This window comes from Protopterus annectens, chromosome 10.part0, assembly GCF_019279795.1.
Source record: "Protopterus annectens isolate FY-2018-M chromosome 10.part0, PAN1.0, whole genome shotgun sequence".
Classification (NCBI taxonomy): Eukaryota; Metazoa; Chordata; order Ceratodontiformes; family Protopteridae; genus Protopterus; species Protopterus annectens.
This window is the reverse complement of record NC_056744.1, coordinates 134,178,647-134,204,586: the sequence shown is the minus strand read 5'-3', so window position 1 is coordinate 134,204,586 and position 25,940 is coordinate 134,178,647. Positions and strand designations below refer to the sequence as shown.

The window sequence follows — 25,940 nt, the reverse complement described above, 5'->3', positions numbered from 1 at the left end:
GGAAGAAAGATTGGTTTTGGTGTGGGGGTAGTATAATAAAGTAATGTACTCTAATTTTAGTGTAGATTTAAGATAAGATTCCTATAAGCTTTTCCCAGTATTTCTTGAAATAGGTTAGTTTCTTTTGTTCGCAGTTTTTAATTTGTTAGCCAAAACATATTGAATAGCTATAGTTTTGAATTCTGACCAGGAAATCTTTGGTCTGTCAAGCCAGTTAAGAGCTATGTAGGATTTAAGTAGTGCACTTAATGTTACTATGATATGTTTGGATTCTAATGTGTATATGTTTGGGAAAATATTTAATATTGACATTTCATATAGCCTGACTTCTCCAATTTCACTCTTAGAGAGCACCAAAGTTTATAGGCATTTTTGCAAGACCAAAAGATATGGAGAGTGTCAGCTATTGTGTTAGCGCATGTGGGGCAAAATGGTGAGGAATTGGGGTCTATTTTACTCAGAAAGAGTGGTGTATAGTAAGCATTGTTATTAATCATGATTTGAGTATAGATCAATTTTTTAAAGGGGGTAAGTTTTGTAGTTATGTCAATCGCCGCTAATTTTTGTTCGTTAGTTAATTTCTCACTTTTGGTCATCCAATAATTTGAGTATAGAGTTTCATTTTGGTATTTGGTTCGGGTAGTCTATAAGTTTTTGATAGCATTTTAGTTTTATGTAGTAAATAGGATATGCTTTGCTGGTATATCTGGAATTCTTGTGAAGTTACATTGATTTCTGATGTTTTCAGGGATATTAAATACAATATTTGTTTAATGATTAAGCGGTATGTTTTATTTGATGCCAAGTGCTCAGCAATACAGCTTAGGGGTTGATCTTTTATTTGATGAAAGTCCCATATTGTGCAGTTTTTAATATTTGGATATTTTTCTAGGTTTAACCTATTGTTATTTAATTTGATTTCAGGATTCATATGTATTGGTTGTGCCATAATTAAAGAGATCCTTATGTTTAAGGAAGTGACAAGCTTTTGAAAGCATATTACCTTATTGATTATTATGGAATGTATTTTGAAATTTCTTAGGGTTTTATTGTTAAGGAAAGGAATAACTTTGGGGTTAATATTAGATTCTGGTAATACATTTTTATCCAAAGAGGATTCCAGGAAGCGTCCAAAGGTTCATATTGGGTTAGGCATATAATGTGGCTAGTACTGATAATATGATAATATGTCTGAAAGTCAGGAAGACTTAAGCCGCCTTTTCCTTTGGGTAGTGTTAGTTTTTTGTAACTAATTCTAATGCTCTTCGGGTGCCACATAAAATTGCCCAGTGTTGTTTTGATTCTAGAGAAGAATTTGTTTGGAACGCATTGTCTAACAGCTTGAAAGTGATACAATATTTTAGGGAGTATGTTCATTTTTATGACTGATGCCTTGGAGAGAAGAGAGAGGTTTAAATTTTTCCATCTGTCCAAGTCTTTTATAATTTTTGACCAAGTCATGTAGAGGTTTTCTTTTATAATTTCTTTATGCGGGTGGATAAAAGTAACACCTAAATATTTAAGTGAGTATTCTATTTTAATCTTTGAATCTGGGAAGAAAATTTCCTTATGACTAGGAGGATTTAACGTGAATATTTTTGACTTACTTGGATTCATAGCATAGTTTGAGATTGCAGAAAACTCATCAATAGAGTTTAGAATTTTTACTAGATTGGTGGAGGGATACTGAAAATAGATGTTGAGATCATCAGCGAATGCCGTGTATTTAATTTGAAAACTTGATATGCAGATAGGGTGATTAAATGTTTTTTGACTTAACTTTAGAAGGAGGGCTTCTAAGTAAAGGTTAAAAAGGTATGGGGAGAGTGGGCATCCTTGCCTAGTGCCATTAACTATACGTATAGGTTGTGAGTTTTTTTATGTATGTGTAATGTGGTGGTGGCATTTTTATATAAGACTCTAATCATAGCAATAAATTCCTCAGGAAGAGCAAAACATTTTAAAATCTTGAACAAGAAATTTCGATTTACTTGGTCGAAAGCTTTTTGTGCATCAACAGAAAGTGCATACTTAGGGGAAGTGTCTTTAACTGTCATATTTGTTATTGCTTCTATTGTTAACGTATTATCCCAGACTTGTCTGTTATTCATAAAGCCTAACTGTTCGGGAGATATGATAAAGAGAAGTACTTTGTTCAATCTGCGAGCCAATATTGTTGCTAGTATTTTTATATCTAGGTTAATTAATGTAATTGGGCGGTAGTCATTAGGGTTATAGCCAGATGTATTAGGTTTTAGAATGAAAATCATTTTCGAATTATTTATGTATAGATCTGTAACCCCGAATTTTATTATGTAATTGTATACTTTGAGTAAAATTGGGGCTAAATGTTTCACAAAGGCTTTATAAAATTCTGATGTATAGCCATCAGGACCTGGGGATTTTTCTAATTTCATTTTGTTGATAGCTAGGAATATTTCTTCAGTAGTTATTGGTGCTTTAAGAAGTTTTATTTGAGTGTCATTTATTTGTGGGAAACGCAAATTTGCATCGGATGCTATTTCATCTTCAAGAGGGTGTGGGCCATAGATCACCCCATAAATTTCTTCAAAAACTTTTATGATTTCCTTATCCAAGTTGAATGATTTATTATTGTGTTTAATTTGCTTTATTCTGGAAGAGGGAGGTTTTATGTTGATTATTCTGGCTAGAATTTTAGAGGGAGTTTGGGCCCATTCAGCATATCTGCGTAAAAGTCTAAGTTCAATGAGGGAGAGCTGGTTCATTTGTGCTTCTTGTAATTGTTTTTGTACTGAGATGACCTGTTTCTCAAGCTCCAAGGCATGGTTATGTTGCATTTGTATTTCAAGATTTTTTAATTTGAGTTCTAGGTTGTCAATTTGGGATTTGGCTTGTTTTTTGAGTATTGATGCTTTTTGTATTAATATACCCCTAAGTGTTGCTTTGGTCGCTGCCCATTGTATGTCAAGGGGAATATTTACTCTTTCTAAGTTACTGCTGGTTTGGCTAAGAAGTTCTCTTACTTCCTGGCAGATTTCCTTGTTTTTTAATAAATTCTGTTTTAGGGTCCAATTTATTGCATATTGTTCTTTTGCGCTTAGTTTATCCACGTTTATTTTTAGGTAGATGTTTGCATGGTCAGACAGGGTTCTGGGTTCTGTATGGTATTTTATTTCAAATTTTCTGAAATTTGTTGAAATTTAAAAAAAAATTATTCTAGACCATGATTTATGTGGTGTTGAAAAAAATGTGAATTTACTGATTCCAGAGTCATGTCTGAACAATTCAAAAGGATCAAATATATTTAAATCTTCTATTAGTTTGTTTAGAAGATTTGTTAAGTCAACAGGTTGTTTATTTTCTTTGTTCGTTCTATCAAGTTCAAGCCTGATAATAATATTCCAATCCCCACCTATTGGATAGATGGTTAGGGAATTTTTCTAAGATTGAGTATATATCATAAATATATGCAGTTTGGTATATATAGGGACCGTAAACATTCAGTATTAAAATGCTTCTATTGAAAGATGGAAGGGAGCAGACTAAGTAGCACCACCTGCCATTAGGATCACAGTCACTTGTTTTTATAGTGCCATTGAAAGAGTTTTTAACTATTATTGCTACCCCTTTAGATGCAGTATCGTTTCCGGCAGCTATGATTGATTTTACCCAGTTCTTTTTTGTTTCCTTTTCCCATTGAGCTGTGGTCATGTGGGTTTCCTGGATAAGTGTTACTTCAGCCTCTGATTTATAAATGAGATGTAAGATTAACTTTTTTTTTTTTTTTTATTATTTTGGAGACCTTTAACATTCCATGATTCCAGTAATAACATTTCGTCTTTACTGTTGGTTGAATTTGGATGCAAATGTGCTAATTAAGGTGTGATTTAGGGTTTCCATAAGAATGCTACATTTGTTTAGGTATGTAGTACAGGAAATGTGATAAGGTGTTAACAGCATTAGAATTAATGAGTGACAACCCGCCCCTTGCAGACCCCCACCCATGCGTATCCACGATCTCCTGTTATCTGTAAGAGGTATTAGAAACATATGTACAAACCAAACTATAATACAGATTTCTACTGTTGTTCTAAAATCCATCAGATATTAGCACAGTACTAACTTCTTACCTGCAATGGTTTATGATATACTGATTTACTTTATAATAATTTTATTGATTAATTGAAAGAGACTTTAGCTCTAGTCAAAAGATGTTACTTAGACCACCCTAATAGTCATGTAGTTTAAGGGAGTAGATTGTGCTTTAAGTGTTTTTAGATTATATGCATCAGAAAATTTGTCAACTCTGTTTTAAGATTAAGAATCTATATTTAAGATGGTCACTCAGCCCTTGATCAATGGATAATTCAGCACACATTTTTTTTTCTTTTCCTTCCTCCTCTCCTTCCCCCCTTCTTTTTTTTTTCCTTTTTCTTGTCCCTTTCCTTTACCTTCCCCTTAAGCCCATCCACAGTGTTGTCCAGATAATACATTTGATTGTCTTAGTGCAGTTATCATCGATTATTTAGGCAGGTTTACCACTTTGTCGTAGAGTATAATATGAGAGATTTAGGTTGGAATAATCAGTTAGAGGGTTTCATAGATACTGCTTAAGAAAGTCTTGGATTAAATCTTGGAATACTTATTACTATTTATGCACACATGAACTAAAAGAGTGTAGGTTGTTTGGGCAATTAGATAGAAAAGAATCCAGTAGGTCATAGGTAATCTATCTGCCCCTATAACTTCCAGCCAAAACTATGTTAGTCATTTAGCAATACAGTCAAGGTACTACTTATACTGTGAGTGTATAGTATTTTATCCTCTCGGATTAGTTAAGTCTTTATCTGCCTTGCATATATATTTTTGAAAACAGTAATTTAATTTACGTTTTTTGCTAATGTAGATAAGACTCATGCTGTTTTCACTCTAGAGGATTATGCAGAAAAATCACTTCAGTCATAATGAGCATGCAACTATACTGAAATTGATAGCATTAATACTGACAACAGTAATGTCAACAATTGGATGTCGCATAGTATTAAACTGAGATATTTACAGTCAAGAATAAGCATAGTATTGTACACTTTTTAAGCCTCATTTGACATTGAGTGTCATTGCTAGAGCGCCTTGGGGTGCATTAGCAGAGTCACAGCTAGCTCTCATTAATGCTTCATCAGAGTTTGCCTGTCTTTTAGGTCTCTTTCCAGTCATTTTTGCACCAACCAGCCAAAATTTGAGAACTATTCATCCTTCTTTATTGTGACATGCCTCTTTTCTTCCTTTTTCCCTCCAAACAAGTAATAGACAGATTTTGGGGTAGCTCCCCCTTATCACACGGTCCAGCGGTATTCCCTTTTATGGCATGTCCAGAGTTAGAGCAGTAATTTGGACCTCCTATGACTTGTCTAGTTATCCAGGTCTTGTCTGTGGGGTGATATTGGATTGCTGAAGCAGACTTAGGATCCTTTTTTCTTGTATATATTTGTGGGGGTATAGGAGGTCCTATTCTACTGAATCCCAGATTACTTGTCAGGTGAGGCCCAGGTCTCTTCTGCATAGCCTGTATGACATTGAAAAGAGGATAGTGTTGGTAGTCTTTTTAGGTACTTCTGTTCATACCATCATTTCTGTGTATCAAAAATTTGAAAGGAGTTTAATGAACAGTTTGATCCCCCCCTATCTATCAACTTTAATGCTATATTTATAGTGCTGTGGCCCTGTTTACACCTCCTATGCAGATGGGAGACCAACAGACAGTGCTCAGTTTTTAGATGATGATGCCTTCTCCAAGAAGGAAGGGGAAAGAACAGTGTGCTAGTTTATTTGCTGCCCCGATTTTGTCCCTATTGACATGTTATACATGTGTGGACCAGACAGTGATGTAGCTCCAATGGAATATCTGCCCATAATTCTCCATGATTTACATTAGCCGATCTAGTGTAGAGATACTTTTTATAGTGGGTAATGAGCATGTGAGTTCAAGGAAAGAATATCTCTTTGGCCAATCTCATGGTGTATTATCTGTCGTGTTGCAGCTAATCAACACCTTTTTTTTTTTTTTTTTTTTTTTTGTTAAAGAGATTTTATCTGGATCTGTGATGGAAGCTGATAATAACTGGTATGGAATTGTCTCATGTGACAAAGTCAATAGCCGCATCCGTAGCTCTTAGCATGTAGTATTCCTATTTGCTACATTCTGTGCTGATAACCAGCTTTGAGTACCACTGTCAATTAAGAGAAATATTATTTTTATAGCCATCTGCTTCCTTTCATGAGCATTTTGTGGTAGAACTTCGCAGCTAGGCTTTTATTTACTCTTGCTGACTGACTACATTATTTGTTTGCGGGAATAATACCCTTGTAAGGTTTTACAATCTTTTGTTATTCGTGAAAGCTTATGTTCAATATGTTTCTTTAAAACAGGTAATAGGTACAGGGGCTGGTAGATACAATATTTATTTAGCTTGTGATATAGTTAGAATTAGTAGCAAATCCAGATATAGGTATACCATAATAAATACTACAATTGCTTACTATTATGTTTAACTTACCCACTTAAGTTTAAAATAACTCACTAAATAACTCACTAATGACGAATTTGATCAGCCTAATGTGTAATCGTGGGATCTAAGCTTTTGCATGAATCTTCCTCTGTATGATTAGAGGTTATTTGGGTGAGAATATCTACTTTACAAAGTTATTGATATAATAACTAACTTTAATTAGGGCATAAAGAGTTCAAGGGCTATAGCTGCCAGCTGAATAGAGCCCCAGACTCTGTAGAGTGAATGTATCGTAGCATCAGGGCTTGCAAAGCTATGCATGCATATAGCTGTCAGCTCAGCGACACTTGTGTGAGAGCCCCGCCCCTCTGACATTACCATGCGTGTCTCTTCCTCATCCATCGCACAAGTAGAATCTTACTCTGCGCACTACAGCTGTGAAGGTTCTAAAAGAAGGGTCAATCTTTAGCTCTTCGCTAAGGGCTAGGCAGCATTATCTCCATATCCCTTGGAACAGGGCTCACAATAGCGACACAGAGTCAGGACTAGGAGGATCGCACCTCGTCGATTCATGTCAAGTATGAGATGTCTTGCAGAGTTCTTCATTTTATTTGTAGCCTGGATCGGTACCGTATTAGCGTCTCGCCTTTTTACAGAAAGAGTTTAAAAGATGTATTGCGTCGTCCGGGAGCACAGAAAGTTCGCTGGGTTGCCTTGTATTTCCATTTTTTTTTTTTTTTCTCTCAATCCAGAGACATTGTATATCAGGTTTCAGTTGTCTATTAAGTTATGTTCTTTGATATTTGAGAATTGGCTTCAAAGTTAGTTATGGCAAGAATATATCCGTCGGTTTAGTTCGGGTGTATGTTTACTTAGGTAGGATGGTTTTACGATTCTCGACTTGAATACTGGTTGAATTTATAGCAAAGGGAAATAGATCTTTGTTATTTCGACATTCTAGTACATAAAGAAGATTGTTTAGATTGTAATATTTGGATTTTAAGTGCAGATTGTGAGATGATCCAATAGCTTTAGCAGGTGACAAGGTGTATATTTTCATTTTCTGTCCTTTTCTTTTCCCCTTTTTTCCACATTTGGTTATAATCAGTCAGTTTATGTATTGCTTCTTGAGCTGTTTATTTGTGAACTAATGACAACGTTATAACCTGGATGTGGTTTGTAGGGTCAGAGGGCAAAGGTTGAAAGCTTGCTTGTAGTCTAGGCCCAAAGATGGAATTTTAAGACGGTAAGTACAATTTCACCTTGGCCTAGTTTCTGGCTTTACTTGTACAGTGAATAGAATAGTAACATGTGGAAAACAACCATCGATAGTCAAGATTCTCCTGGTAGATTGAATTTAAGCTATATTGGAAGGTACCTCTTTGAACGCATTGACAAACGCTGATTTAGCCTCTTGGACAGTTTTCACTGAGTAATTGACGCTGTTGTATTGGAAGCAAAGAGTCGCCAGGTATTTCATTTGGAATTTAATGTTTTTATTCAGCAAGTAACTACAAAAAGGAGATAGGGCTTGTCTTGACTGCTTAATTGGAAGAGGCAGATCTTGTGCTATTGTAATTTTATAGCCATTCCAGGAGATGCTTTCCTTCTTTTTGGCATTAAGAATTATAGATTGTGCATGTTCGGCATTTAAAATTCTAGCATAAACTTGTCTGGGTGTTTCAGATGTTTGAGCTTTTCTTAATGCCCTGTGTATTCTCTCAGTTGTGATCATTTTAGATAGGTCTTTGTTGTCCAACACAATATCAATGATTTCCTTTGCAATTCCAGAGAGCTGTGACTGTTCATATTTCTCTGGTATGCCTCTGATTAATATGTTGTTGCGTCTAGCTCTTGCTTCTAGATCGATGATCTTCTGTTTCATTTCTGTGATGGTGATGTCTCTGTCTGAAGCCACTTTTTGTAGTTCTTGTATTCTTATTTCATTGTTAAGAGTTTTAGCTTCATTTTGTTCCATTCTTGCCATCATATGTTCCAGATTATTACCAAATGATGTTAGCTTTGTAGAGAATGCCTGTATTTCTGATTGAAGGGGAAGTAGAGCTTCTTTGAAGTCTTCTAATGTGAATGGTTGCTCATTCTTAGCTTTTTGAGCTTGCTTAGCAGCTTCAGGATGCGATTTGTTTGTTTTTTGTCTTTTTGAAGAAGACTCTATTTCAGGAGAACTAATGAGAGAAAGTCTAGTCTTAGTGGTTTGTGATTCCATTTGTTCCATTTTGATTGGGTTTTCTTCTTTTTTTTTTTTTTTTTTTTTTTTTTCTTCATCTTTTAGACAGCTTATTCAAGACTGGCAGGCCCAAGCACATGTATCCAGGATCACCACTGTGCCACTATGTTTTTAGAGATTATTGGTTTAAAGCCGGCTTCTTTTCCGAAGATGAAGAGCAGGTAGATAAACTTACGAATCGCCTTATATTGTTTTAGCTTTTTTGTTTGATTTAGTATAGTAGCCACAAGTGATTTGGTTAGATTAATATCTATCTTGGGAGCAGGCAGAAGTACATGCTTCCTATCTGGCGGCCATCTTTAGAACTCCTCCATAATCAATTTTTGTAAATGGATTTTTCCAAAAAAAGTGCAAAGCAACAGTGGCATACTTCATGTAGTGTTGACCAATAGATGTTGTATTGAAATCTGGCCTCGGTGTCAATAAACAATAATAATGCTATCACAGGTAAAAAGTCACAAAAATAATGTCAAAAGGCTACAATTTCATCTGCATGTACCAGTCTGCCAAGATGTAAAATGGCTATCTTATCTAGGAAGAAGGTATTGCTGAAGTTTTATTAAATGTAACAATAAAGGTGCTGGGTAGTTCTAGGTGTTGATCTATAAAGAAGGATTCTGGAAGATATGTAGAAGAGCATGATAAATTATTTCCTGTATTTAAGAAAGGAAAATGGAGACATTTAGACTGGGAGCATATCCTTTAACACTTATGTGTACCGGGACATGTGCTACAGAGCAATATGTTACATTGAGTAAGGATTATTCTGGGTTTAGTTAACATTTGGAATGGTCAGGTCATACGGATAAACCTTGAATGACTGTTTCAAACACACTGTGTGTGATATGAGTAAATCATTGTCTAACACTAGCTGTTATTGTACCATGGTTGGTATATTACACATTCTATATATTTTTTATGTAATTTACATTAGTTTCTGCATTAAATAAATGCAGTTCCTCAATTTCTTATGAAAGTTAAGTATTTGTAAATCTGTCTGAATTGCCTGTTTTCTTGTCTATCATTGTTAATAGTCCTTTCATAGCAACACTGAGTTGTATTTCTTCATTCACGTACTTGTTTGTTACACAGGCCACCCGTGGTAGCAGCTGTTTAATGACAGCATCACATTTAACTAATGTATGGTATGTGATCTCATGACATTCTGTATCATCCCCTAGGTTGTTTGCATGTCCTGTGAGTTTATGCAGGTGAAATAATTTAATTTGTTGAATGCAAAATAACTGTAAGATTATTACTTGATGTATCTTCTGTCATAACTGTAACAGAACACTGATATGCCTTCAAGAAGATTTGTTTAACATCCATTTCCAGTCTGTATGGCTGTTTACAAGCAAATGGTAGTAGCAAAACTCACAGTGCAGTATGCATTGAGGCCAAGCTGTAGATGGTAGGAAATAAAACTGTTTTATAAGAATCGTAATCTGCATGCAATGTAAATTCCCCTTAACTAGTACCAAGGCAAGACTGTTAAGACACTGAACGAACATTTAGTGTGTTTGTCTCACTTAGCACCCTTCAGAGCATTTGTCTCAGACATATCTGATAAGATAGAAAACAGAATAATTTTTTTCACTGATGACACAAAGATAGGTACACTACAGGAAAGATTTGAAAAGACTTACTAGATAGACATAAAGGTGGCAGTTGAAGTTCACTGGAGGCAAATGTAAAGTACAGTAGTTGGGACACACCACTGGTTTGAAGTAATGTCTTTCAAAACTGGAACTGATTGTGATACAGCAGAAGAAGGATCTGGGTGGAGGATTAGAGCATGTCTGGATTAAAAGCAAATGAAGAGGGAGAGGGCAGTGGCATCATTTAATAGAACATTTGGATGTATCCTCAGGGATACAGACTCCAGAAGCAAAGTGGTAATGTTTTCATTCTACAAGGTCCTGGTTGGATGACACTTTAAGTACAGTGTGAAGTTCCGGTGACTGAAGTGGTAATGTTTTCATTCTACAAGGTCCCAGTTGGATTACATTTTAAGTACCATGTGGAGTTCTGATGACTGTCAATATCACACAGCTGGCTTTCTTACAAAGTAAAGACTCTTCTCAAAAGGACATTAAAGAGACAACTGCAAGAGGGGAATCAGGAGTTTTTTTTAGTACTGCCACACTATTTTAAATATGCAGCTGTGGTCTGCAGCAGTAGAGTTTCTTTTTTTTTTTTCTACTTTTTTCTCTGCACAACTGATCATCAGTTGACATTAGGCTGTTAGTATAATCCAGAAGAAAGCCACAAAAAGGATTCAGGGAATGGAGGATAATGTCTAGAAACCAGACGGGATAGACTTCTGACTACAGACCAGAAGTGATGGGGTAGCCATGGTACTGGTACAGAACATCAAGCTAGGATGATGTGAAGTGGTCATCCTGAGCAGGGAATATGGGGAAAAGGAGGATAGATAGACAGCAGACTGAAGGAACTAATTATTCGCTGGAAGTACTTCTTCACAGAAAAGGTTATGTACCCATGGAAGGGACAACTGGCAGACATTGTAGAGAAATAATTCACAGACACATTCAAGGGTGCATGGGAGAGGTGGTGAATGGCTAGGGGAGAAGGCAGAGCTGTAGGGGAAGTAGAATGTATAATGTGCTTGCATCATTGTGTTTTTTTTTGCTGTCAAGGAAATGTTACGTATCCCTGGCAGTTCTCAAAGACACAAAGGCACCTGCCCTGCCTTTTTTCTGCCTTTGGTGTGTCAGTGTCACAGCTTTGTTATTAATGTCCCATCCTAAGCAAAAGACCTGAAGTGAAGGCTGTATATATTACTGTACCAAAAGCAGGCAGTGATGTGCAACTAAGAAGCTCAAATAAGTCAGAAAGGAAAACAATAATTATAAAAGGCAACCCCCTCAACAACTCCACTTGAGCTAGTAAAAATTAACAAATTAAAAAAGCAAATCTATGAAATGACATGAGAGAGCTACCCTCACCTCAAACAATATTTATTGCTATATTCATTTAAATACATCTTGGGAAAATATCCCTGTGTCTGGCATTTATGGTAAAAGATTAAAGATCTTAGTTGTTAAGGAGCTGCTTCAGGTATTCAGGGACAGAGGGTTTGATTTCTTTTACCTCTATTTACCTACTGTGCAAATCTGAGCAAGTCACTGAACCAAGCTGCATTCCAGGCTAATCCCTGGAAACGAATGTGTTTTTAGTGGCCTTACCTGGTTAGCAAATGAATAAAAAATGTAAGAAAGCAGATTGGTACAAAATGTAAACTTCACCCCAAAGCAGTGTGTGCTCTAAGCTATGTAGTCAAAAATCTGTGTAGTGGGTAGTTCCATTTAAGTTGCATTAACAGGAGCATCAGTATGGCTAGGATGGGACAAGATGGAACGATCCTCTGCATGGCTATAGCTAGAGAATATAATTTTGTACATGTGCTCTTACTGTTGCCCCCAAACCACCTGCCAGTTAAAAAATGTAAGTGTACCCCCCAGCACTTAACAAATGTCTGTATCCCTTTCCCACAAAAAGCATTAAGTAAATATTTTTCAGCCTATGAAACCCCTATTGCAGGCATTCATTTAGACAGCTGAGGACATAGTATGGCCTAAAACAGCTATGGTTTCTCTAAGCAATGTATAGAAAATTGTACCCAGAAGAGTACAAAGAGTATGCCTAGCTACACTATTGCCACACTGGAAGCAAAGTGCTAGGGGCTTCATTGACAGATCCCAATCATTCTTCGTTGCATTACTGGCATTCCCAAACAAATCAGAGTGAGAACTAAAGCACCTAGTGCTCCACATGTGGCACAAGTTGTTTGCTACAGTTTAAAACAAAAACATTTTTTTTAAGTAAGAAAGCACTTTACAAGCTGTGTGTGTGTGGCATAAACTAGTGAACTACAGTTTAAAACAAAAGATGATTTTTTTTTTTCGTAAATGAAGAAGCATTTTATGAAATTCCTTATGTGCTATAAACTGTAGCAATTGCTTGCTAGCAGTTTGCAGTTTAAACAGGAAAACACTTTTTGTTTTTGCTCTTCCAGTCAGAAGAGCTTTTTAGAGGGAGCAGGGTATCACATTGGGGAATCTCTCCAGGCAGCAGAACAGCTATCTACTTCTCTGACTAGGAATGGACTTTTCTCATGTACATATGTAACAACTTATAGCAAAGAACATGCTTAAGATGTTCTGATGGAAGTTTTTAAAAGTATCTCTTAGCAAGCAAAAGAAAAAGGCACTTGTTTGTTTCCTTTTCCTCGCTAAGCAGCAGTATTATTTCAACATTTTTTTTCTGGATGGTGCAGTGGTGCTGTGGTAGCATTGTCACCTTACAACAAGAGGTTCACTAGTTCTATTCTTGGCTGGGGTGCCTTCTGTGCAGAGTCTGTATATCTCCCCTGTATTTGTGTGGTGTGCTCTGGTTTCCTCCTGTGGTACAAAGACATGTGTTTCTCCCCAGGCCTCTGCTGCAAATTGGCTTTATTCCAAGTCGGGCTTTACTAGTAAACACATGTTAAATAAATAAATATTTTTACAGTGGATGGTTAAGAAACTATTTTTTGCTGATGTGAGCAGTCTTAACCAATTAGACTTTTCTGTTTCTAATGGCCATATTATAATGGAGGTAATGGTACATACTGTAGTTGGGTATGAAATTTTGCTTATTAATTTTGTGTCTTGTACTTTATTTCAAAACTGCACTCTCAGTCTGGCTCATTCATCATTTGATAGCACATGCAGTTTGGCTATTCCAAATGTAATTGCTGTGTTTGTCTCATGCACTATATGACATGGGGGTCAAAGGTTTCTAGTTTGGGGGGCTATTTTTCAAGTTTAGCTCTTATTTTTTTTTCAAAAGAACTTGACTGTATTACCCTATGTAGATAATGTTTGTTTCCACATATGCATCAAGACTGTTTATGAAAGAAGTTGCTGCTAATGGGGTTGAGGTCAGTATATCAAAAAAATTACAATGCAAATGCCATTTCATCAGACATAGTTTCAAAATGAGATTTGCAGATTAATGGAAAGCTGTGAGGACAAAGCTCCAATATTCACCATGCATGGGGCTTCATCAATGTATTACTGAATATTTTAACATTGAAGTCCCTTCATATTCTTCAAAGAGAAATTCTTCATACCAATCAACCTTGTACAGCTGTATTATCAAACAGTTAGCCATCTTACAAAGTAACAAGTCTTCACGAAAGGGCATTGAAGGAAATAACTGCAAGGGTGCATCAGGAGGTTTTATTTTTGTTACTGCCACCTATTTTAGAAATGCAGCTGTGGTCTGCAACAGTAGAGTTTATTTTTTTGTTCTACATTTTTTTTCTGCACACAACTGATGATCATTTGACCATGGGGCCTCTCCACTTTTGCTAGGTCTGCCTCATTGACTTCCCCTGGACTTTATCTTCGTTAGAGTCAGGACCAGTGGAGAGACTGATGCCTCCCGAGGTGTGCCCATGAGATAAAGATGACATCAAGAAAGGGGTGTGTCACCTTTGCTGTAAGCACATTGGAGTATTGCTAATCCAGTTTGCCCATAGCTAGTGTCATACAGCGGTTGGGGGATTTTTTCCTATTTTTATTCCCTACCCTTTGCAAATGTCCATCAATGTTCTGAGGATGAGAAGTGAAATGAGTATCAGCCATGACTGCCCCTGACTTCCGCAAGGGAGCTACATCAGCAGAATGCCTCACCAACCCTCATCAGTACTTAGTGGTTGCTTCCCCAGTCTCAACCAGAAAATCAAACAACTTTGTGTGTCCTGGATATGTGCCCCTCCCTTCTACCCCACAGGATGGGTATGCCTATCCCTATATGAGAATGACTCCGATATCTGAGCTGCTAACCAGACCCAGATTGGCTGTATAGTAGTCAGGATTTTATTACTAAACAGCATATTTTGGCATGACAGCAGAAGTTAGTTTGGTAGCCAGTACCATTCAAGTGTATTTAATAAAACACACACACACACACACACACACACACACACACACACACACACACACACACACACACACGTGTGTGTGTGTGTGTGTGTGTGTGTGTGTGTGTGTGTGTGTAGGTGATACTTCATTTTTTGGTACCCATATAGACGTCTGACTCTGCAATGAAGGATACTATGTGGGGTGGTAGCCTGTAGAAGGTAGAGGCTGATTTTTTTGTTAATGATAGCCTCTTCTTTCTGGAGCATATATACTTCATTTCCTATTTATGTATTTGTTTTGCACTTTATTTTAACTACAACTGAAGTCTGGAGCACATGATGTTTTTGCTTGTCAGCATGTCAAGTGTTTGGTGAGGGTGGTAGACTCATTGGGTCGGTGAGAGGTGCTGTTTGTTGCCTTGTTCTGTTTCAGTACTTCTGTCTGCAAGATGGTTAAACCTGTCACACCGATATGCTACACTTACTAGAACCTCAGAAAAGTCTGGGAGCCATCACAGGTGACCTGTCCTTTTGAAGTTTGACTAACTGCAACATACATAACATTATTCCTGACACTAAGGCAAGGTTTCATCTACTGTAAATTTAGTCACAAGTGCAAAGCCCTAAACTACTGCTACTGTAGACTTTGAATTTATTACACAGCTTACCACAGCTCTGTTGTCAACAGTCACCACTGCATGAACAGAGCTTGGTAAGAAACAAAAGTACTTCTTAGGCAAGTTTACAGGTTAACTCAAGAAAGTGTAGTTTGTCAAAATGATCGGCAAAGCAGCACACTTCGGCATATTATTACTTGCGTAAGTAATGAGGGTGTTGTTTCAAAAAGTAATTACTATTCCTTAGACTATAATGCTGTAAGAAGTCAGTCTTAGCACTGCCATCAGAACTTCTTGGGATTTTAATAACTTCATTAAACATGTTTATAAAAGGTTAATGAAAGATGAACAGAAGGGTTATCTCCTGTACTCATCTTACTTCAAATTTGATAAGAAGTGTTACAAACTTGAAACATATCTACACCATTCTTAGTTCTATACGTGGAATATAGAGGAGGGCTTCCCTTCACAAGATAATAGAGGAATTACAAGTGTGTCAATAGCTTGAAGAAAAAAAGACAAATGGCATACCACTGAATGCTTTTTTCTCATTGAAAATCATGGCTGGTGCAATTTCTAATAGTGCACCAGCAATAATTCACTTTTTAGGAAGCTTTCTCTCTTCTCCAAGCTGATGTGACCATGGTGTTGGTATACATTCAGGAAAAAACACAGTATCAATGGGACCAGATGGTGTCCCGGGCTGCATCCTACATGAACTCCAAGAAGAGCTAAACCCAAACATAAAACTACTGTTCAATCTCAGCCTTACTACAGGATATGTGCCCAAAGAGTGGCGTACAGCAACAGTGGTCCCTCTCCATAAAGGTGGTGCCTCAACGGATCCTGGAAACTATAGCCCCATAAGCCTGACTAGCTTGGTCTGCAAAGCTATGGAAAGGATCATCATGGACCTCATAAATAAAGATATTGGGGACCTACAGACACTGGATCCTACCCAGTTCAGCTTTGTTAAGGGCAGATCCTGCCTCTTAAAGCTGGTTGATTTCTTTGAAACAGTCACCAAGGCCATTGACAAGGGGAAGGTGGTCCACACAGCCTACCAAGACCTCGCAAAAGCCTTCGATACAATACCCCACTCAGGCATTATAGATAAGCTCACCAGCTTAAATATAAACCCCTATGTCACTAGATGGATTGCAAACTGGCTCAAGGACAGAACCCACATGGTTAGAATTGCTGGAGCCATGTCAGACTCCAAACCAGTTACAAGTGGTGTCCCACAAGGCTCAGTCCTGGGAACTCTCTTGTTCGGTATATATTTCCCGGAGGTAGAGGCCAACACGGAAGGACTGTGGCTGACCAAGTTCGCAGATGACTGCAAACTGGGCGCCATAATCGACTCTCCAGCCGACACAAAAATCCTCCAAAAGGGCCTCAAAGAAACAGACAACTGGTGCCAGAGCCATGGCCTCAAGCTAAATGCCAAAAAGTGTATAGTCATCCCCTTTGGCAAAAACAAAGTGCCCACAAATTACCACATAGGTGGTAATCCATTAAGTACAGAAGAAGTAATTAGGGACCTGAGGACCCAAGTTGATAGCAATCTCTCATTTGACAACCACGTGACCAAAGTGGTTAGAAAAACATTTTATATAGCCCACCTAATCATGAAGGGATTGACATATAGATCAGGGGAGGTCATCGTGCCTCTTTACTCATCCCTCATCAGGCCCATAATTGAGTACAATGCCCCTTTTGGGATGTACCTTACCAGACACCTGCAGCAACTGGAAAGACCCCAAAAGTACCTCACCAAGAGGATCAAAGGGCTCAAACAGATGCCATATGCTGCCCGGTTAAAGAAACTCCAGCTCTACTCAGTGGCATACCGCCTGTTCAGAGGCGATCTGTGCCTGACGTATAAAGCCATGTCCAACCGAATTAATGGACATGCTGCACCTCAGAAAATCCAAATCCCATCGAGCTACGCTTGAGAGACTTGAACCTCAGCACTGAAATAAATAGGACATGCTGGAGGGACAGATTCATAACCCAGAGGCTCCCTTCACTCTGGAATAAAATCCCAGTCCAGGTTAGGCAGAGTCCCTCATTGACTCTCTTCAAGAGGAATCTTGATGAGTGGATGGGAGATCGTAGGTTTACCCCGGGTATCACTTCTGTGTCACTGTTAGACACAGGCACAGTATACTAACCTCGAAAAAGGGCATAGCAAAATAAATTTAAAATGGGTGACGAAAGCCAAACACATTCTGGCTAGGCTTATAAATGCCCTAGGGCAGATAGCCTAGTATGGACCTATGAACCTATGTGGGAGCAAAAAGCAAGAGAAAATGAGTTTTTCACCCTGTGATTTTCAGGCATTTTTTTTAATTCTTTTGGAATATTGACTTTCAGGAAGTTGGCATTTCCAAGTACAGGTGCAGACCATTAGAAGAGAAAATATAAAAAGCAAGCAGCACAGCATTTCTGCAAAGAATTCAGTTGCATTTTGTGTGTGTTCTAACAAGGAGGGGGCAGGGAGAGCATTTAAAATAGTTAGATGTTTTGCAACAAATACTGTGAAATACTTGGTAAATCACGGTGAGGTGTATCATATGAACAAAGTAATGGGATCAAAACTTCATTACATTGTTGCTATTTCCAAAACAAATTATAAAAAGATATTAATGTAAAATAAGTACAACATATATGGGAAAAGTATTCAGCGTTATGCTTTTCATCTTTTTTTTCCTTCAAACTACTGACAATTCACCAATTTCTCCTTGTCATGCACCTGAATGACATCCGAAAGCCGAATAACAAAGTCACTTGCTTACTTATTTTGTAGCATAATCAGCAAGCTGTGCTACAAAACAATTATTATCTATATGGTTATCAGCATTGGTGACAAAAAATAACAGCGTTCTACACTCCCCGGGATTCACGAAGCTTGTGCCAGATCTAGGTGTAGCATTGGCGTTCCAGCACCAAATATGGCCGGTGAGCGATCCAGGTACGAGCTGTTTCCACATGCACTACCTGCGTATGCTACACCAGCACAGCTCCCAGCACCTGTATGCTAATTACCCCATTTGCAGCGGTGTAGCATGCAAATGAAGGTATTTAGCAATCCAGGAAGTGGTGCAGGCGTAGTGTAAGCATGCTGAAATGTAAACCGTAAAAAAACAGTTTACATTTTTGCAAACATAAATTCAGAGCCATGACAGCTGGCCAAACACATGTATTGTATTGTTAATATATGCCAATGGCTAAATATATAGCCATTGGCATAACAAAATGTACAAAATATAAAAATAATTATTTTTTTTGCACTATCATGAAGTTTAAGCGTAGGGCAGCTGCATGCAAATGTGACCGCAAGGAAAATAGAGAAATATAGAATAAAACTGCAATGTAACACATATCATGATTTCCCCATAATAGTCAATGGCAGGCATGTTACACTACACTACACTATGGTGCAAGGGTTGCTAAGGGGCTGTGTCAGTGTTATGTGCGGTATCTAGGAATTAGCAGGTAATCTCATGTAAATGAGAGGAGTTACAGTGAATCACATATTCCCCACTGGTGTAAGGATGCACCTCACAGTGTAGCGTTATAACACTGAGGTGTGCCCATGAGATAAAGATGACATCAAGAGAGGGGTGTGTCACCTTAGCTGTAAACACATTGGAGTATTGCTAATCCAGTTTGCCCGTAGCTAAGCAAAGCTGCAGGAAAAGGGTGTATTGAACTGGCTTTAGCTTTGCTTAGCTGAGAGCACACAAGGTAACTGGGTATGCATGTGAACGGAGATTAAAACGCGCTTAAATTCGGTAAATGGGTTTGCGTGGCGCAAGGCTGTAGGAAAAAATAAGGAAATGCTGCACAGGGAAATTGGAGTACAAATGATTAATTTACATCTAGGAACCTACAGCAGGCCATTGACAACAGCTAACAAGGCAGCAAGCAGCCAGCTACCTGCAGAACAGGAAAGGGGAGTGTCTGTACTGCAAAGAAAACAGTAAACTGTCACAGCAGAACAAAGCAGAATTACATTATATCAGCTACAAAACACATTTTGCAAGACGTGACTGGGTAGGGAAAGTGCAAAACAAGACAGTTGGCAGGTGGATGCATGCCTGACAATGGGAGGGGGTCCAGGTTTAAACGTGAATTAAAGGGCAACAGATTAATCAAGGCAGGCAAGCACAACTCCACACTACAGGCCCCACACTTGCAGTACTCACTATAAAACCCATAATTAAGATACCCTGCAGCTGAAATTGCTCGCACACAGCCAATGACATCAGCAGCATCCATAGCACAATAGTATAAAGTGTGAAAGCACCTCAAACACACTTGTGTATTCCCATACACTCTGCACCATTGTTGTGTACATACAGGGAACTTTTAATATGTATGTTAGGGGCTGCAATAGCTTTGATCCACCAGCATGTGTTGAAGACTGAAGGTGGTGTGGAGGATGATGCTGACAACCACCTCAGGCACCAGAGGTGGAGAAGACTGTTCAGACCCAGGATACCCTACCAGGGGCTACATGATCTGGAGATAGTACAGCATTACAGGTTGGACAGGGACACCCTACAGCAACTTTTGGAGCTGTGCCAGCCATGCCTCAGAGCCAGAACAAAGGGGAACCCATTACAGTGGATTTGAAGGTATGTGTAAGCCTGAGAATACTAGCCACAGGTACCTTTCAAAGGCCAACTGGGGATATCATGGGGATCTCACAGGCATCAGTATCCAGGGCACTTCACCAGTTCCTGGATGCCATGTTACCACATGCTAATGAGCACATATACTTCCCCTGAATACAGGAGGACTTGGCCAGCAATATGCATCTCTTCCACAGTGTGGCAGAATACCCGGAGGTACTGGGTGCAATAGACTGCATGCACATACACATCAAGTCACCACCCGGAGAGCAGGGTAGGCACTACATAAACCATAAGGCTCCATCAACTGCCAGGTTGTGTGTAATGCCCAGGGCATTATCATGGATGTGTGTGCTGGCAGCCACGGAAGCTATCACGACTCCCACATCTGGCATGCCTCACAGCTGTATCAGGTATTTGCCAGGGGGGACATCCCTTATGGCCACCTGGTGGGAGATGCTGGCTATGCACTGGAACAGTGGATGATGACTCCCATCAGAAATGCACACACACCCATGCAAGAATGCCATAATTTTTTATTTTATTTTATTTTTTATTTTACATTTGTTGACCGGGCTAGTCTAGCTGGATATATGTCCATTTTCAGTAGAGGCCCGAGGAGTTAAGCACACGCACAAACCAGAATCATCATAGAGGGTGTGTTTGGGATGCTTAAATCACTGTTCTGTTGCTTGGACATCTGGTGGAGCCTTGCAGTACTCTCCAGGCACATGTGCCCACATCTTCATAGTATGTGCCATGCTACACAATATGATCCTGTGGAAACAGCTGCAGCAGGGACAGAATGGTGAAGACCCTCACAGCCCACTACCATTACCAAGGGCCCCACAGGCACAGAGGTACTCAGACCACGAACACCCTGAGCCAGCCCCAGTAGGCAAATGGAGGCATGCCCAGTATGCCCATGCCTTGGCAAAGAGGGAACTTATAGCGCACACATTGACAGTGTAGGCACCTAGGGACTGACACCTTTCTCCACCTGCACACACAGCACAAATGGATGGCACACACACACGACTACCTGTAAATTGTCATGTATAGGCAGTCTGCTGTGTGCATCTAGCATAAACAGCCTTCAACTATTCCACACACAACTGCTATTAGCACAAGGTAAGTCAACACCTGAATAGTAAATTAAGCTATCAGCATGTGCAGATGCTGTATGTATGGGTTCATAGGTAGGCACTTGGCTAACTGCCCAAGGGCATTCATAAGCCTAGCCAAAATGTGTCAGCTTTTGCCACCCCATTGATTAATTAACTGTCCCTCTGTGGACCAGAGCCAATAGCAGGATCCCTGGGGTGTATCTACTGTTCCACATCCACTCTTCAAGGTTTCTCTTGAAGAGTGTTAGTGAGGAGTTCTGTATAATGCAATTAGGGATGTTGTTCCAAAGCATGGGGAGTTTCTGTGACAGGAATCTGTCCTACCAGCATGTTCTAGTTATTGTTGTGGCAGGGTTTAGCTCACTACAGTGTGTGGCTCACTGGGACATGGATTCCCATAGGTGGAGCATATCCATTAAGCCTGAGTTGGACATGGCTTTGTAGGCCAGCAGAGATTATCTCTAAGTAAACGAGATGCCACTGAGTAAAGCAGGAGTTTATTCAGTCTGGCTGCATAGGACATATGTTTGAGGCCAGTAATCCTCTTGGCGAGGTACATTCGTGGTCCTTCCAGCTGTTGGAAGTGTCTTCTGAGGTACATCCCAAATGGATTATTATACTCTGTGATGGGATGATGTATGATGAGTAAAGGGGCATTATAACCTCCGTATGTCTAGATGTAAACCCTTTATTAATCAGATGGCCTACATAGAAGGATGTCCTAACTACTTTGGAGATATGATTGTCAAAAGAGAGATCACTATCTACCTTAGTCCCCAGATCCCCTATTACCTTGTCTGTATTAAGGTGGCTGCCACTTATGTGTTAATATGTGGGTGTTTAGTTTTTCCCAAATGGAATGACCATACAGTTTGTGGCACTTAGCTTGAGGCCATGACTTTGACACCCTGTGTCGGTCTCTGTGAGGCCCTTTGAAAGATGTCTGTGTCAGCTGGATTTTCAGTTATGGCTCCCAGTTTGGAGTCATTGCCAAACATGGTCTGCTGTAGTCCACCTGTGTTTGCCTGTACCTCTGAGAAGTATATGCCAAACAGTAGGGGTCCGAGGACTGAGTCCTGTGGAACACCAGTTGTGACTGGTTAAGAGTTGGACCTGGAGGCTGCTAGTTTTACCATGTGGGTTCTGTGTGTAAGCCTGTTGGCAACCCATCCTGTGATGTATGGGTTTATGTACAGGCTGGTGAGTTTATCAATAATACCCGAGTGGGGAATGGTGTCAAAAGCCTTGGCGAGGTCCAGGTAGTATGTGTGAACCACCTCTCCCCTCATCTAATGCCTTGGTGATGTCTGTAAGACATCAAACAGGTTCAGTAGGCATAATCTGCACTCAACCAAGCTGACCTGGGTTGGTTCAAGTGTTTTGGAAGTTACCAATGTCTTCGTTAATGAGTGCCATGAGGATGCGCTCCATAGCTTCACAGACCAGGCTAGTCAGGCTTATGGGGTGGTAGTTACCATGGTCAATTGTGTTTCCATATTGGTGGAGTGGAATAACTATTGCTATGTGCCATTGTATGGGCATGTAGCCTGTGTAGAGGCTGAAGTTGAAAAGCTTAATTAGGTGGGGGGTCAGTTCATCTTGTAGTGTTTGCAAGACACAGTCTGGGACACCATCTGCCTCCACTGACACTGTGTTTTGCCATTTGAGAGAACTATTTCCACCTGTGTGTCTCTGATGTCTGGGATACTGTACACTTTGGGTATTGTTGTGGGCTCTTTAGGGGGTGAAGTTTGCACTGAATGTATCTGCAAGGATGTTGGTGATATCAGTAGGTTCAATATAATTTGTGTTATATTGCACCAGCACAGCGCAAATCTGTGTGTTACCACTTAGATCCTTGACATAGCCAAAGAAGGCTTTATGGTTATCTTTCAAATCCTTGCCTATTTACCTGTTGAAGTTAGCCTTGGATGATTTCATGAGAGACCTACGTTTCTTACTAATACTGGTCACGGATGTCTGTCCTTCTTGGGATTTGCTGTTTTTCTGGAGTACTGTCCTACTTCTGTTGTATAGCCTGTTTATTGCAGGGGTCCACCAGACTGGTGTCCTTGTCTTGGAGGAGCAAGTCTTGGTTTACCAGTGATGGCATGATCCATACATCCTTGTAGGTGCTTATAGAGAGCATTTGTAAATCTTTCTGTATCTTGAGCAGTGTTTTCCCTTAGTGTGGGGGCTGTGAAACCTCCCACCTCTGTCTTTAGTAGTGTGAAGTTAGCTGTAGGAAAGGTTTTCATTGTGGTTTCCTTGGGTGGGGGAGATGGTTGGGTGTGGAAATCATCAGTGAATAGTTCATGGTCAGATCTAACCAGTGACTGCTTTACCTCTGCTGTGGTACACCTGTTGCCTATATTGTTTCCACCTCTGGTTAGGGAGTTTACCATCTCATACAGGGAATTTGAGGTGATAAATTCCAGGAAGCGCTGGGCCTGGAAGTGAGTACTCGAGTAAGTTTCCCAGTTAATGGTAGGGTAGTTGAAATTGACCAATACCAGGGTGTTTGGTAGGACTGTCATGTTTTCCACTGTCTCCAGGTAGGTGGAGTGGTGGTCCTGGGTCATGGAGGGTGATTTGTAGCAGGCCACAGTTTGCATTGCAGTTGGGGCTGATGATAGCTGCACATGGATGATCTCAGAGGTATCATGCTGCCCCACTAGCCTGAAGGTGTAGGTATCCCTGATGAATATGGATACACCCCCTCCATGTCTGTGTCAGTCCATGTTCTGTGGCTGAAATGTGTGGTATGGGTTGTAGTCCAGTAGTGTTGGTGCGCTGTCAGGAGCCTTAAAACAGGTTTCAGTTGCTGCACAGATGTTGTTCATACTGAGGAGTGCTGTGAGTGCTTGCATTTTGTGATTACAACTCCTGGTGTTGAGTAGCATAACCCTCATTGATTTTGCTATTATGCTGTTTACGGAGGTGGGATTTACCTTTGAGCCTCACCTAAAAAAGGCACCATGGGGGCGCCAAGAGCCTTGGCCAGTATTCAAAAGCCTAAGGCTGGCACATGCAAGCTGGTATGGTAGTGTTGCGTGCATGCTTCTCATCTGTGCTTGTTTCTCATCTTTCCTGTAGGTAACTTACTGGTAAGCAGTAGAAAGCCTTAAACTGATACAAGTCTTCTAGCTTTCAGGATAGGCTTTTGGAGTGATTAAGTATCAGTGTTCTGTATTTTCTTGCTGTACTTAACTGTTTTCTAACTACATGGTGATTTCTCACTGTATATTGTGATCTGAAAGCTCTTTATTCACATATTATTTCTTTGATGGCCTGCACTTTATAGGTTCACAGATAGGTAGTAGGCTATCTGCCCAAGGGCATTTAGAAGCATAGCTACAGTGTGTTGGCTTTCTCTGCACCATTGATGAAGTAACTGAGCCTCTGTCAAGCATAGCCAATGAAGTGATTCCAGGTAGAGTTGCCGAAAGCTGATGAAGACTGGGGTGGCGGCGGGTGATAGGGGCACTTAGTGATATAAAAAGGGCTTGTTAACTTGAAAATTCAACACCATTCAATTTCCCCAACAGGTCTTGCAGCTATAAAACTGGAGGGGCTCCCCCTCTTCCTGGCTATATGGTTCTGGGACACATGATCCCAGGCGTGTATATTCTGTTACCCATTCACACATCAAGGTTTCTCTTGAAGTGTATCAGTGAAGGGCTGTGCCTAATGTAGTTAGGAATTTAATTTATAGTCTCTAATTTCATTTATGTTTTTATTTCAAGAGGAAGTGAAGCTCAATGGGTCTGGGCCCCTCCACCCTTTGCTTAGCCTAGCTTACACATAGAAATCATCCAAACAGGAAATAGGCAGAAGCAACTTTAATGTCAATAGTGTAATGGTTACAGCAGTCACATAGTATCTGTGCATTTGCGGTTCAAATCCCAATAAAGTCAGAGATGTTTTTTATGTTAGAAAGTATACCTTAACCACAACTTGCATATTTAGGTAGTAATCTTCAGTATAATAAACATTTGAAACACCCATATAAACCCATGTGTGTCGAAGAGTAAAGTCAACAGAGATTGTAATGTTATGTAAGCACATAGTGAAATGTTACTTCACTGAAATATATATATCCTGAGTAGTTAGCAGATGTGGCCATGTTAGCGCACACAGGTTATACGTTTTTAAATTTCGTTTAACTGTGTTTAACTGCTGCTTTAATGTTGCACAAACACTTGTAAACATACTTAAAACTGCTTAAATGAGCCTTATTCTGGAGTAAAAAACATTTTTAAAGCATCGCAGATATTGAACCCTGGACATGCACACCATAGTGATAGGACTTACCACTAAGCCATCAGAGCTGTACACATGTTTCATGGTTTTTAGACTACACCTTTTAATATAGGCATTCCACAGTACTGACCACAAATAGGACAGTCACTTTGTATACATCTGTACAGTACATTGTAATGTACTGTACTTTGAGAATCAACATATACAAGTCTACATATGTATAACTGTTAAAAAAATAATATATATATATATATATATATATATATATATATATATATATATATATATATATACACATCAGTGATGTCTGCACATAGATTTTATATATATATATATATATATATATATATATATATATATATATATATATATATATCTATACAGTTACATCTATAGCCATATATATATATATATATATATATATATATATATAAACTATGAACACACTTCATGACACAGAAGCAATCCAACGGAATTGAAGTGTACACAAAACACATGCAGCTCTGGTATTATAACTATTAATAATCTTCTTCTTTTGGCTTTTCCCGGTTAGGGGTCGCTACAGCGGATCATCTGTCTGCTCATGATTGGCAGTGGAGTTTTCAGTGTCGAGTTGCCAGCC

General features: G+C 39.2%; 1 long non-coding RNA gene across 3 annotated transcripts in view; it reads left to right on the top strand.

The window, feature by feature from the left end:
* The window catches only part of LOC122813003, a 634,940-nt gene that overhangs the window by 524,258 nt on the left and 84,742 nt on the right, over positions 1-25,940 (top strand). For all 3 annotated transcript variants that reach the window (XR_006366621.1, XR_006366620.1, XR_006366622.1), the window contains one exon: positions 8,782-8,897. This is a non-coding gene — a long non-coding RNA (uncharacterized LOC122813003). The remainder of the gene's footprint in view (positions 1-8,781; positions 8,898-25,940) is intronic.